At 29.6% G+C, this 15027-nt stretch overlaps 1 protein-coding gene and 1 long non-coding RNA gene across 5 annotated transcripts in view; both read right to left on the bottom strand.

Moving 5' to 3' along the window:
- LOC123260574 (growth factor receptor-bound protein 10-like) overlaps positions 1 to 15027 on the bottom strand; it is a 221527-nt gene that overhangs the window by 5019 nt on the left and 201481 nt on the right. The gene's annotated exons all lie outside the window — the stretch shown is intronic.
- On the bottom strand, positions 6797 to 8682 carry LOC123260579. Its single transcript, XR_006508476.1, has 2 exons — positions 8607 to 8682; positions 6797 to 7942 (listed from the first exon to the last, which is right to left on the bottom strand). It is a non-coding gene; the product is annotated as an uncharacterized LOC123260579 (long non-coding RNA).

The following is a 15027-nucleotide window of genomic DNA, read 5'->3' on the forward strand; positions in this document are numbered from 1 at the left end:
TTTTGATTTTTCTAAGTCAAAATTATGGGTCAAATATTGAAGATACGAAAAAAAATTTAAGATACACTGATAAAAGGATTTAGTAACAAAATATTTAGTCATTTATTGGGGAGAAAAAAATATTTTTTATCAATCAATATTATTTATTACAGTTTAATTCATTATTTTTTTATTCTAAGTTATATGAAAATTATTTGTCTATTATTGATATCTTAAAAACTTGTTTAATTTTAAATTTTATAAATGTCTTAAAAAATTATAATTTAATGAGATTATTTTCTTTATAATACCTTACATTTTTACTTAAAATTATTTATTTTAATTATTTTGGGTAAAAAATTTAGGCTATACGCTAAATTTAGTTAAAAAATTAATTTCTTTAATTAAGTAGCAATAAATAATTTGTTAAATACTGAATATTTATTTGGTGGAAATAAATGAGCTTTAATAAATTATTTAATAACTATTACTAAATTTTATTAAATAGAACTAAATCCTTCTATCAGTGCACCTTTTTTACAGAGAATTTTATCCTCTACAAAAAGTCCTTATCAATTTTGCCTTATCTCTCTTGACAAAATTTGAATTTAAAGTTCAAATAACAAGTTTTGGATTCATCCCTAGTTTTAAAAAGTTTCAAGAGATGTTTATGGCTGAAATATTGAAGATATCAAAAAAGTATGAGGGCTTTTTTGTAAATTCTCTACAAAAAAAAGTTCTTATCAATTTTATCGTATTTGAGCTATAATTTAAAAAAGGTCGCACATGATAAGAAACTTCAAAAAATGAAAATACAAGTGTGAGTATTCATATGAAAGATAATTTTGCTCCCCAGTGCATAGGCAGCATGACGAAAGAAAAAAAAAATGATCACTGAATATGAATAAGATTATTAGTGAGCCCACGCAAGTAAAATAAGGCGCCGACGATTTGTAATATTAAATAATGAGAATAAACGTCTTGTCTGTCTTGTATTGTCTCTTGAGACTATGGATCATATTGAAGTGGAATCAATTTAAGCACAGTGATGATCAAGTGATGACCTCGTTTCATATTTATATTTATATTTAAATTCTAATCACTCTTTATCCTTATTTCTTTTTCTCTTTTTCTTCATCTGTTCAGAGCGAGCATTTAATTGTAAATAATACATTAAACATTCGCTCATACCCATTGTGTATAATAAATAAGATAAATAGTATTAATAAATAATAATGATAAATATAAATAACAGCGATAATAAAAAATCTTTTATGCAAATCAAAGTATTACCGTGTGGAGTGTTTATAAGGCTTTCTTTATTATATTATGTTGACTCTGCTCGGTTAAATATTTTTTTATATTTAGATTTTTATTTAACTTTGTGTGCTAAGAGCATTATTTTTTATTTTAAATCCAATGGGATAGTTGTGATCTTTTATTTATAATTTATGGAATACGATAATAGTAAATAATGCGTAGGTAAATTGAAGGCTGCTTAACACATTTACACCTAACAGCTGTGACCTATGTCTGTCCAGACATTTACAGCGCTCATTAAAAATACCACCATAAAAATTATCCAGTCTGAAAAATCACAAGGTGATTTTTTATTAAATAAATCTCGTTAATTTTCCTAGATATTGTATTAAATAACCGGCACCTAATCGTGACTCCAAGGAGTAGAGTCTTCGTCTCAGTATCGGCAACAGCTTTTACTCTACTTGACTGTATATATTATCTCTCCGTACGTCGAGGCGCTTTAAGTTATTGCGTAATGTTTCATATAAATGTTGGTATAAATTTAATACAGAACTGAGAAGTCCATACTATGAAAGGATAGAATTATGAATACCGAAATATATTTTTGCAATTATATATTGTTGCTTTTTTATTTACTGTCATTTTTATTTATTATTTACTGTGCTGCATAAGGATAAGGAAAGCTGTAAATATTGTTTTACTTCACTTTTATGGCGAGTGTAAGAGAAGGTTTACTCACGGGTATGCTCCTTTTTATTTAGGAATTTTTTTCCGAGCTTACGTGTCGATTTTTCCCCGTTTGTGGTCCTTTTATTTGTTTATTTATTTATTACACGCCTTTCTCGGTTTTATCGTTTAAATTGTTGTAAATTATAAATCTTATTTGTAAGAGAGAATTTATTGGACAGTGTAAATTTATTTGTGGATTTTATGGATTTATTTTTTTTTATATAGACATAGATAATTGTGATTTTTAACTTAATTTTTTTAATTAAAAATAGCAGTCAGTGACTGCCGTGACTTGTAAAATATAAATAAATAAAATTTTTCATTTTTATATAATGACTTTTGTTAAATTGCACTGTACTTTCTTAAATATTGACGTCTTTAAAGAAATAAGCTCATCTCGATGTTACACTCATCAAGAGCTTTCATTTGAGTACCCACATGCATTTTTTATATATTTTTCATATATACATATATATAATATATATAAATATATGAAAAATTGATGTGGGTACTCAAATGAAAGGTCTCGATGAGTGTAACATCGGGATGAGCTTATATCTTTGAAAATGTCGATAGTAGACAAGATACAATGTAATTTCTTAATTATTGACATTTTTTAAGATATATACTCATCCCAATGTTACACTCATCGAGACCTTTCATTTAAGTACCCACATGGCATTTTTTATATATTTTATAAATATGGTATTCGTGAAATATATAAATATATGAAATATATGAAAAATTGATGTGGGTACTCAAATTAAAGGTCTCGATGAGTGTAACATCGGGATGAGTTTATATCTTTAAAAATGTCAATAGTTGACAAGATACAATGTAATTTCTTAATTATTGACATTTTGTAAAATATAAACTTATTCCGATGTTACACTCATCGAGACCTTTCATTTAAGTACCCACATGAAATTTTTTATATATTTTATATATATGGTATTTGAGAAATATATAAATATATGAAATATATTAAAAATTGATGTGGGTACTCAAATGAAAGGTCTCAATGAGTGTAACATCAGGATGAGCTTGTATCTTTAAAAATGTCAATAGTTCACAAGATACAATATCATTTCTTAATTATGTATCTAGAGCATTTTTAAATGCAGCCTAAATACTTATCATAATAAATTGATTATCAAATTCAAGTCAAGATCTTTACAATGGCACTAAACTTTATTAATATTCTATTAATGATGTAGATAATAATAAAAATTTATAAAAAAAAATTTATTTAGCTTTAGAGCACTATAAAAAAAAATAAAACAGAATCAATAATCTAGTGGGCGTAAATTAGCCAAAAGCGTAAATCGAAGTTCCAAAAGAGAACGACCCTGGCATTGCGTGTATCCGAGCGGTAATAATTAATCAATTCTTGAAGCGTCGTTGATTAAATAATAAAAAGGTCAAAGAAATAAAGGAATCAGTGTGTCAGTTGGGCTACAATAATGTAGCCCCGATAGTTTGGCATGCTTCCCAAATACCAACTAACAACCCTCCTTCATCCTTTTATCTCTCCTCTTTCTCGTTCACCCGGAGCTAGTCATGCACAGTGTGTCATTCATTTTATCTTGAGAGAGGAATTCCTTGATTCCATTTTAGCAGAGTAGGTCTATATTGGGCAGATCCTTCAACCCCAAGCTCAAGCCCAAGCCCAAGCCCTCCGGATTCCCTTTCCCTGACGACTAATCCGGGCGATCGACCGAGACTTGTCTGCTCCCTGGTCTCCGGATAAGACGGGGCTCGTCCCCCGAGAATACATTTATTTATATAGCAAGCAATAGATATCTCTGTCTATATATATGCTATACGTTATACGTGACATATTATACAAGATACGCAACTTGACGGACACTGACCTATGCCTCTATCGACCGAGGTTATCCTCATGCTGAACCGTTTAATTTAAAACGTCCACGCTTTTTTTATCGCCGCAATTATTTATCAAAATTCTCTGGATATATTAAAAAAAAATAATAAATATAAATTGACATGGATAAATTTAATTTATAAACATGTTAGAGATTTTTAGTGTCAGGTTGATTTTTATTGTTTAATTTATTTGATCAAAGTTTATGGACGATAAGTTACTTGATGACGAATTATTCTCGGGACCTTTGACACTAATGAATAGTTCTTACCAATCAAACGCAATAAGCAATAAGAAAACCGAGTTAGTTTATTACAGATAAGATGTGTGAGTGAGCAGTCCACCTCGGAGATAGATATCGAGATCACTGCAGAGGTCAACTGTGATAATTGTTGTAAAGAAACGTGTAAAAAATTTAATTTTTTTATTTTTTTTATTTATTCTATCTCTACGTTTGCGCAATTTATTGCTGTAATTCATTTTATTATTTTATTGCAAATAATAAAATTGTTAATGGCTGATAATTATATTTAATTACTTCCTGATGAGAGATAAATTTTTTTTTATAACCGGTGTGGTCGAAAAATTTACTATTGTTTGAGAATATTATGAAGCGCGAAATTGTAAAGGGAAGCCGCTTAACAAAGATGAGAAAATTTTTATTTTCTTTTTTTTTGTGATAAATTATCTATATTATTTAGAGAATGAGAAAAATTTTGTGTCCAAGATAGTCATATGATAAAATCGGTTTTTTTTTTAGTAAAATTTAGTGTCATTGTGAAGGCCTTGACTTGAATTTGTGCCTTTTAAAGGTTTCTTATCATTCTCACCGATAGTCAATTTATTATGATAAATATTTAGGCTGCATTCAAAAATTCTCTATCTCTAGATAAGATATATAATTAAGAAATGACCTTGTATCTTGTGAACTATTAACACTTTTAAAAATATAAGCTCATCTCGACATTATACTCATCGAGACCTTTCATTTGAGTACCCACATCAATTTTTCATATATTTTATATATTTATATATTTCACAAATACCATATATATAAAATATATAAAAAATACCATGTGGGTACTTAAATGAAAGGTCTCGATGAGTGTAATATCGAAATGAGTTTATATCTTAAAAAATGTCAATAATTAAGAAATGACCTTGTATCTCGTGAACTATTGACATTTTCAAAGATATAAGCTCATCCCGATGTTACACTCATCAAGACCTTTCATTTGAATACCCACATCAATTTTTCATATATTTTATATATTTATATATTTTATAAATACCATATATATAAAATATATAAAAAATGCCATGTGGGTACTTAAATGAAAGGTCTAGATGAGTGTAACATCGAGATGAGCTTATTTCTTTAAAAATGTCTATAGTTCACGAGATACAAGGTCATTTTTTAATTATTGACATTTTTTAAGATATAAACTCATTTCGATATTACACTCATCGAGACCTTTCATTTAAGTACCCACATGGTATTTTTTATATATTTTATATATATGGTATTTGTGAAAAATATAAATATATAAAATATATGAAAAATTGATGTGGGTACTCAAATGAAAGGTCTCGATGAGTATAATGTCGAGATGAGCTTATATCTTTAAAAATGTCAATAGTTCATAAGATACAAGGTAATTTTTTAATTATGTATCTAGAGATATAGCATTTTCGAAAAAATAAATAATTTAATAATGGAGTAATACTTCAATGGTTTAATTTGATTTAAGTGAGTCAAATAACTGAAGAAAATTACCGATAAAACGGTGGCTGGAGCGACGATAAAACTTGACGGTAAAGCTGTTACATCTGAGAGCTTCTTATTCAGTTTCAATATATTTTCCAGCCAACAGAAGACAATTTAAGAAAGAATAATAAAAAGAAAGGCGGGAATTTGTTAGCGCGAAAATAATCGAATGAGTAATAAATAAAGTAAGAGGAAATGAAAATGGTAATTCAGCTGATAATAGCAAGAAATAAGAAAGAAAGAAAAGAAAATTGGTAGAAAAGGTCTTGTAGAAAGGGCAAGTAAAATTGCAACCACAAGGGGGTTGGATAAGCCACTTGGAAAAATAAGAGCAGCGAAGGAAGTGGCTTGGACCGGATTTATCGTTCGAAAACCGATGCGAATTATTCCAGAGTACCAAGACCGGGTTGGGAATTATATAGATAGATATATGTATGTATTAAGAGAAAGAGAAGGAGGAGGGGATGAAGAGCTACAGTGCTTTAAAGTCCAAGAGGCGGATCTACTACTTTTCTATCCTTCCGGCCCTTCCACCCCCTTCTCCGCATTTTCTCTTTACTTTCTCGGTTCACTGGGAGATGCAACCCCAGAACTTTGCTCGAGCATTAATTCTAGACGAATTAACGTTGTCCGACGTAGACTTGATAAAATTTATAAGCACTTGGAGAATTTAACATCCACAGAATTATCGTATGGTATAAAACTTTAAGTTAACTCCCTTTTCAGTTATCTTTACAAACATTTATTTTTATTTTATTTCACTCTAATGTTTAAACTATACTCTAAATAAATTTTAGATTATTTATTACTATTGACTGGAAGTTTAATTGAAGACAAGTTGTAAATTCAAACCAATAATAAACAAATTTTAAATAAACCTACATAACAGTACCAAAATAGTTTTATGACTTAAACTATTTTATAAACACTTTTTTGTAAATAAAATCAACGATATACAGTTCAGTTAAGTTAAATAGAGGTTAAGTATATTTTTTTTCTTTTCTTTAATTGCTTTTTTCTGCTAACGAAAGCTCTAAAAGACCTCCCTGTTAAACGAAACTGTTTTTAAAGCCGAGTTTAATGTCACAACCAGAAGAATTTTTAAATACAATTGAGTTTTTATAATTGCTTTTTATCCTGTCCAATTATAATTTAATTTTTTTTTTTTTTTTGGAGATGTAACGTAACATTTAATACTTTTATTTTGTCCATAGTTTCGGAGTTTTTGGGTCACCAATAAAGCTTTTTGATTTTATTTTAGAGTGTAAATGCAAACGGATATATATTTCTGGCTGATTTAAGCTTGTTTTCAACAAATTCTTTCAAAACTTTGAAGCGGAATTTTACTATTCTGTAGTTTTACTTAAACTCTCTTTGAAAATTTAAATAAAATATATATTTGTAGGAAGTTTACAAAGCTATTGCATATTAATATTGACAATACTTTAAAGTTATAATTGCATGGTAATAATTTATGGCGAAATTCATTCAATAATACAATGCTGGTGGTTCGCGATACTATTAATGAAAGCGCTAAATTATACAGTGACGCTTATTCTGTAGTGATCTGGAAATAAAAAGTACTTGGACAAACAAAGCATGATATAAATGTCTGTACTAAATTCAAATGTCAGTAATCAATTAATCTAATTTTTTTTGTTGCTTTACGATTGCGTTAAATAATAATAGAAATAATATATAAAAATTTTTGATGATAATTTATAATAATTGCATTGTTCGATTGACTTGATTAGACGGCACAAGTAAATTCTGAATGGTTTATAAGTGATGGTAATGTTTGAATACTAATGACTTTGGTAAGACGAAGCAAGCAGTTTCCGACTGTAAAGACCCAAACCAGGGAACCAGAGAACTTATGAACGCAAGGAGGAACAAGGAATAGAAGGAGGAGTATTCAGTTAATGTTACTGTGCTGGTATGTGCTACTCTGACGAATAAGTTTATACCCGTTTGGCTTCAGACGAGTTTTATACTATCATGTATTACAGTCTAGCTCTTACTCTCCTTCGCTAATACTATACATATTCATCCTTATACGATATATTAGATATATATGTCTGTATATAAGAGCAACCTGCATGCAATTGTATGAACATGCCTGCCAAGTATTTCACAGAAACTAATTTGTCTTTGTCGTTACAATGTTGCGTGTACATTCATTCACAATCGGTAATTTATTGAACTAAATACATATCACATTGTTACTGAATTCCTCTTAAGAACTAAATACTCTGCCTAGTTTGAACTCTGGCTCTTCACTGATGTTATTTCTTGCTATTTAATTGCTTTGCCATTTTCTATAATTATAATTACAAGATTTCTTTTTAATTTTTTTATAAATAAATTATTACAAAAAAATTTTGTGAAATTTAATCAATTTTAAATGACTTTTGTTAAATTGCACTGTACTTGCTTAACTATTGACGTTTTTAAAGATATAAACTCATCCCAATGTTGCACTCATCAAGAGCTTTCATTTGAGTACCCACATGCATTTTTATATATTTTTCATATATACATATATGTAATATATATAAATATATGAAAAATTGATGTGGGTACTCAAATGAAAGGTCTCGATGAGTGTAACATCAAGATGAGCTTATATCTTTAAAAATATCATTAGTTCATAAGATACAATGTAATTTCTTAATTATTGACATTTTTTAAGATATAAACTCATTTCGGTGTTACACTCATCGAGATCTTTCATTTAAGTACCCACATGGCATTTTTTATATATTTTATATATATGGTATTTATGAAATATATAAATATATAAAATATATGAAAAATTGATGTGGGTACTCAAATGAAAGGTCTCGATGAGTGTAACATCGGGATGAGCTTATAACTTTAAAAATGTCAATAGTTCCCAACTATTGTATATAAATACACTGGCCACAAAATTTTGCTTATCCTCTTAATAATATAAATTTAAAAATTTTCTTAAAAAATTACCAAATTAAAAAGATAAAAAAAAAGTGTTAAAAAGATCGACAGTGGGTAAGCACTTGAGCTAAAATTTATTAATGATCTATATATTCCGGGTGATATTATCACGATACGATTCGCAACTGGGCTGACTGCCAACTCGGTACACTCAGTACACCGAGTAGAGCAATCTATCCTTATACATCCAAGCATCTCTATTTCCCAGCAGGTTTGCAGCATGCATCGTGAATTACGTAATTGCCTCAAAGGAAGCGAAAAAAAAAAAGCATAAAACAAACGAAATAAAAATAAAAATAAAAATAAAAATACGGCGATTCTCGAGCGTGAATGTCGTCAAGCCAACTTAACCCGGCTCGGATACCGCGAAATAAAATACGACAAGTGGACCTTTTTTATTTTTTAATAAAACCACCGGTTTAGTTAGGTTAACTAAGAGATTTTTCCTCTCAGTCCCAGGGTTGACAACCCCTACCGCCTGTTGCCTGTTGCTAGGCGCTCGTCAGCTGTCTCTCCGCACAACTACAGTATGTACGTATAATTCACGATGTATGATGTACATTATATGCATCTGTACTGTATTATACATGTGAAAGAGGTCTCCACCTAACACCGTGGTAAGCTAATCGACCTGGTTGCGCAGGCGTCTTCATTCACGACCTCCTCACGCTCTTGCTCCCCTTTTCTGGTCATTACATCACGAGCTGTCTCCTGTCTCTCCACTCTTGTCGACAAGATATGCATTTAAACTTACAGTATACTGTACTGTACTGTACTGTATAATATATATACATACATATAATATAACAATAAATCGTGAGACTAATAGCAGTATTACATATTCTAATAATGGTATGCATGCGAGCAGATCTTGACGTCTAATGCGCATCGATAATTGAGACTCGGTACGTTGCATTCATTTGAATAAGCTTCAGCTTATATGACACACATGTATGTATGTATGTATGTACTTTATTTATGCATTCTAGTCGCTGACGTTATGCGTGACTATACCTCTTTGTGTTGCTGCTCGTATGTAATACGTGGATCGTTAGTGTTTAAATATTATATGCATGTGTGTCAATTGCATTATACACACACATACACATGTGTAAACTGATATAAATACTGAATATAATTTAAATAAATATTATATACAACTTTGATCTTTCGACTTTGTCTCCTCATCTGGCAGTTTCAGTTTTAGTCGAGTTTAATTACGTTACTGCTGCTTGATTTATTCTCGACTGACAACTGCATCAAACTTTTGGTTTAATTTAATAAGGAAGGGAATTATTATTTATTGGCATGATTAATAATTATAAATGGATGGAGATAGAGATGTAGATGCCCAGGGCTATTTGTAACCGTATTTCATAGCGATAGACACACCGGTGCAGTGGGTACACGTGCGCAGATGTTTCTAATGCACCCAGAGATACTGAGTACACACTGGATAATTTATGCCGCTCGTGAGCTGGCTTATATTTTTATTTAGGCGATCGAACAGTTTTAATAAATATTAAATTTTTTGATACGGTATTTTTTTATGTTCATGTTAAACCTTATATAATGATGTAGAGTCGGAAATTTTTTTTTATTAAATTTAGTTCTGAAAAATTCCGAAAGGTGGCGCATGGTCGCTAGATTTTCTCGTTGTAGGAGATTTAAATTTAAAAAATATAAAATGATGATTGATTTGTGTTTTTTAAGCAATACAAAATCTAATTAGGATTTTTAATCATTTTTTGCTTAAATTAATATGAAAAATGAATTTAAAATTGAGAAATTAGATAAAATATTTATCATAATAACTCAATAGTTTTGTGATTTAAATGGATAAAAAAGAGGAATAAATTTTTAATTAATCTGTGTTATAGATGACTATTTTTCATTATTTATTATTAGATTATTACTTAATGATTATGTGGTGAATTTAATACGAGTGTATGATGAAAAAAAAAGTGCGGTATGCCGATTGCTTGCTAAGAAAATTGAGATAGATGCAGTGGAATCTTATAACAATCTAATGTGAGCGAGCAATTGGACACGCCCGGAATTGCCAACTGCATTATTATGTCTATTATTTTATACAGATAATAAGTTGCGTCTGTTTTTATGCCTGGTAATTACCAGCCTTCGGTTATGTTCTCGGTAATTAAATGATCTTGGTTATTTGTCCAGTTAAATAGAGCTATTAGCCTGTACTTAGTATAGAAATGTCGTTATTGTTGATACAGATACGATAGAAGAGAACTTGTTAGTCACGGTGTCGAGTGCTTGCATTTAATAGATAGAAAGAATAGAAACAGAGGAAAATTTGAAAGGGCTTGTAAAGTTTTAATCAATGCGATAGCTGTGTAGACAAAGAGAAGATCAAAGACTTGGATGAAAAACCGAGGGGTAGTGCGTCGGGCAATGAGAGATGTGACGAAAAAATATGAAATAAAAATAAGAGGAAATTGCAGAAAGGAGGTGTAAGAGTGAGAGGAGTTTTGTGAGAGTAGAATATAGAATTTAGGAAAAGAAGAAAGTTGGGAGCACGTCTGGGTACATTGGAAGACACTCTTTACTCTTTTACTGAGAGCGTCAGTGCGAGATTAGGGAGTGACAATGCAGCTCTACTGAGGGTAGAGGGTAGAGGCTCTGTAAACACCGTTTCCACTTTTAACCGCTGGCTTTCTCATTTGCTTTTTGAGTCTCAAGCTTTTGTCTCAGGTTTTTTAATTATTTTTAATTTTAAATAATTGCTGGGTGCAAAGGGAGGAATTATTTACCGTAATGGTGATACTTAAAAAAAAAAAGGATTGTTGTATCTGATGGAGAATGGTAATCACATGTTACATTAAAAAGACTTGCATTGATAAAAAAATAAATTTTGATGAAGAAAAAAAATTATTTTTAAAAGTTTTATATAAAATTTGAGTTAAGAATTGTTTAAAATTTTTTTTTTTATTTAAACCAATGAAATTATTTACAACTAGCAACTTTGCAGTGACTTGTGAACTATGAATAAATAAAATTTTGCTTTATTAAATAATGACTTTTGTTAAATTGTACGGTACTTTCTTAAATATTAATGTTTTTAAAGAAATAAGCTCAACCCGATGTTATATTCATCAAAAGCTTTCATTTGAGTACCCACATGCACTTTGATATATTTTTCATATATACATATATATAATATATATAAATATATGAAAAATTGATGTGGGTATTCAAATGAAAGGTCTTGATGAGTGTAACATCGGGATGAGCTTATATCTTTAAAAATGTCATTAGTTCACAAGATATACAATGTAATTTCTTAATTATTGACATTTTTTAAGATATAAAATCATTTCGATGTTAGGCTCATTGAGACCTTTAATTTATGTACCCACTTGGCATTTTTTATATATTTTATATATATGGTATTTGTGAAATATATAAAATATAAATATATAAAATATAAATATATAAAATATATGAAAAATTAATGTGGGTACTTAAATGAAAGGTCTTGATGAGTGTAACATCGGGATGAGCTTATATCTTTAAAAATGTCAATAGTTCACAAGATACAAGGTGATTTCTTAATTATGTATCTAGAGATAGAGCATTTTCGAATGCAGCCTAAATACTTATCATCATAAATTGACTATCGGTGAAAATTATATGAAACCTTGAAAAGGCACAAATTTAAATCAAGATCTTTACAATGACACTAAATTTTACTAAAAAAACCAATTCTATCATATGACTATCCTGGATTCAAAATTTTTCTTACTCTTTTAATAGTATAAATAATTTTTATCATTGCAATTTAAAAAAAAAACTAAATGAAAATTTTTTCTTTAAATATCATTATTAAATATTACATAAAAAAAATTAGGCTAGTTACAAAGTATGTCAAATACTATTACCATTTTCAGTCTGTGTATAATTAAAAAAATAAATGTGTAGAGCCGCTGTCTTATAATGCGCACTGTAAGCCGGGTTACTGACACGGAGAATCGCGCTTACCTCGGAACATTTAATGTGTATAATAAAATAAAATAAAATGTAAGAGTAAAGAGTGAAGACAATTGCAGGCAGAGGAATAAACTTTGTTGCGAATTTAAATATGTAAAATGTGTGTTTAAAATGATAACCGATATTACACGGCATCCATCTCTACTTGGATCTAGAATTATTTTCAGGGGGCAAGTGTTGGTCTATTGTTTCACGCATGAGATACTTTGACAATACTTCCTCCATATACTGCATTACATCGAGAGAAAAGGTGGATATAAGAATAAGCAAAAAAGGAATAAGAAAGGCAAAATGGTGTAATACAAAATAAAAATAAAGTGTGGTAGGACCTTGAATGAGGAGCCGGTGCCACGTGTATCCTTTCCCCTTTGTTAGCTTCTTACATTTGGGATGTGTTTTTTGGTTTATTTATCGTCTTACATTCTCGTCCTTCTGTGCTCGTTCTCTCCTTATATTACCGCGAGTTAAGCGTTACGAGTCAACTTTTTCTCAAAATAAAAGACCGAATTATTTTTTAAAGCCAGCTTTTTGCGGTCACAAAGCCCTTGACGGAACAAGGGATCCTTTGACGGTGGCCTTGACCGTGACCGGTCCAGACCAAGCACGTGATCCTCGATAGGAAGTCCCATGCTCGATGTTACGTCACCTGACTGGGTTGGCTTAGCCATAGCATGCCTATACTATACCGGTTACTAAATAAAACTCATTTAACGATTCTTGGGGTCTTCTTAATAAGAGGTTTGCTCTTTTATTTCACTTCTATTCTACATTCTCTCTTACATCTGTTATTTATGTCCTTACATTCTCTACACGATATTTTGCACAGCGGTCGCTAAAACGAGAATTACCCAACGTAAAACTTTTTTTTTAAATTATATTTTTAACTCCAGGACTAATTAATTTTTTTATTTCATTTTTACGGTAAACCTCACACCCGGTTTTATTTTATCTAAACTTCAGCGCAACAATAAACTTCATTATAAAGTCAAGAGACGTTTTTTTTTTTTTTTTTTTTTTTTGTCGATGTGTAATTAATTTTTTTTTGTAAAGATTAAATTTAAAAGTCGCGTCAAACTGTCAAAGTTTCACGTCAAAATGTCTACTTGACAATAATTACGACATAATTATAATTATGAAGATTTAACGTGATTATGTTTTATAATTATAATAATATTAAATATAAATGATAATTATAATTGTAATGAATAATGCCGTTTGTTGAATAAAGCTTCAGACAAGTTAATAAATTATTTAAAATGACAGGCATTGAATAACTGTCGATAGTGATTTAGCCTGACATTTACGATAAAATTGTCGTATTTATTATTAAATGTGAAATCTACTCGACAAGCGGCCAAGTTATTTTTTTATTTATGTCCAGAGAATAAGACATTATTTAGCGGACATTTAATTAGTTTTATTCAAGAAGTAATATAATAAAAATAAATGAATAGAATAGAGCTGTGGCCACTTTGGGATAACTTTAAAAGGTCAGACAAATAAACTCGGGTTTTTTTTTATTTTTTTGTTATTATTTGAAATTTATTTATTATTATTCCCGAGAGACCGGAGGATTATTAGCAATGCTTGCACAGTCTTCTCAAAGTGAACAATCCGCAGTACAACGATAATGATAATGCGAAGCTGAACAAAAGATTGAGCAAAAGTGGGCGCGGTAATTGTTGGAATTACGCAACTCAACTCAGCTTAACTCGAGAAACGTTCAATCGAGCTCACCCAAGTGCCGTAAAGGGTGAGTCAAGAGTCTCTGCATGTATACTACAACCAAGAATAGAAAAAATAAAACTATTGAGAAAATTTATCAAAGTTCTAAGAGAATTACAGAAGAAAATGCTTTTCAGCTTAAGGTACAATTAAATTTATTATTATTTTTTAATTAATAATAACTTTTAAGAATTTCAGAGTATTATTAGTATTAATGTTGAAAAATTTCATTGATGATAATAATAATAATAACCAGTAACTAGACTTGTGAACGATAAATAAATAAAATTTTACGCTTTATTAAATAATGACCTGGTAAATTGCACTGTACTTTTTTAACTATTGACATTTTTAAAGATATAAGCTCATCCCGATGTTACACTCATCAAGAGCTTTCATTTGAGTACCCACATGCATTTTTATATATTTTTCATATATACATATATATATATATAATATATATAAATATATGAAAAATTGATGTTGGTACTTAAATGAAAGGTATTGATGACTGTAACATCGAGATGAGCTTATATCTTGAAAAATATCATTAGTTGACAAGATACAATGTCATTTCGTAATTATTGACATTTTTTAAGATATAAACTCATCCCGATGTTGCACTCATCGAAACCTTTCATTTGAATATCCACATGGCATTTTTTATATATTTTATATATATGGTATTTGT

This window comes from Cotesia glomerata, linkage group LG3, assembly GCF_020080835.1.
Source record: "Cotesia glomerata isolate CgM1 linkage group LG3, MPM_Cglom_v2.3, whole genome shotgun sequence".
NCBI lineage: Eukaryota > Metazoa > Arthropoda > Insecta > Hymenoptera > Braconidae > Cotesia > Cotesia glomerata.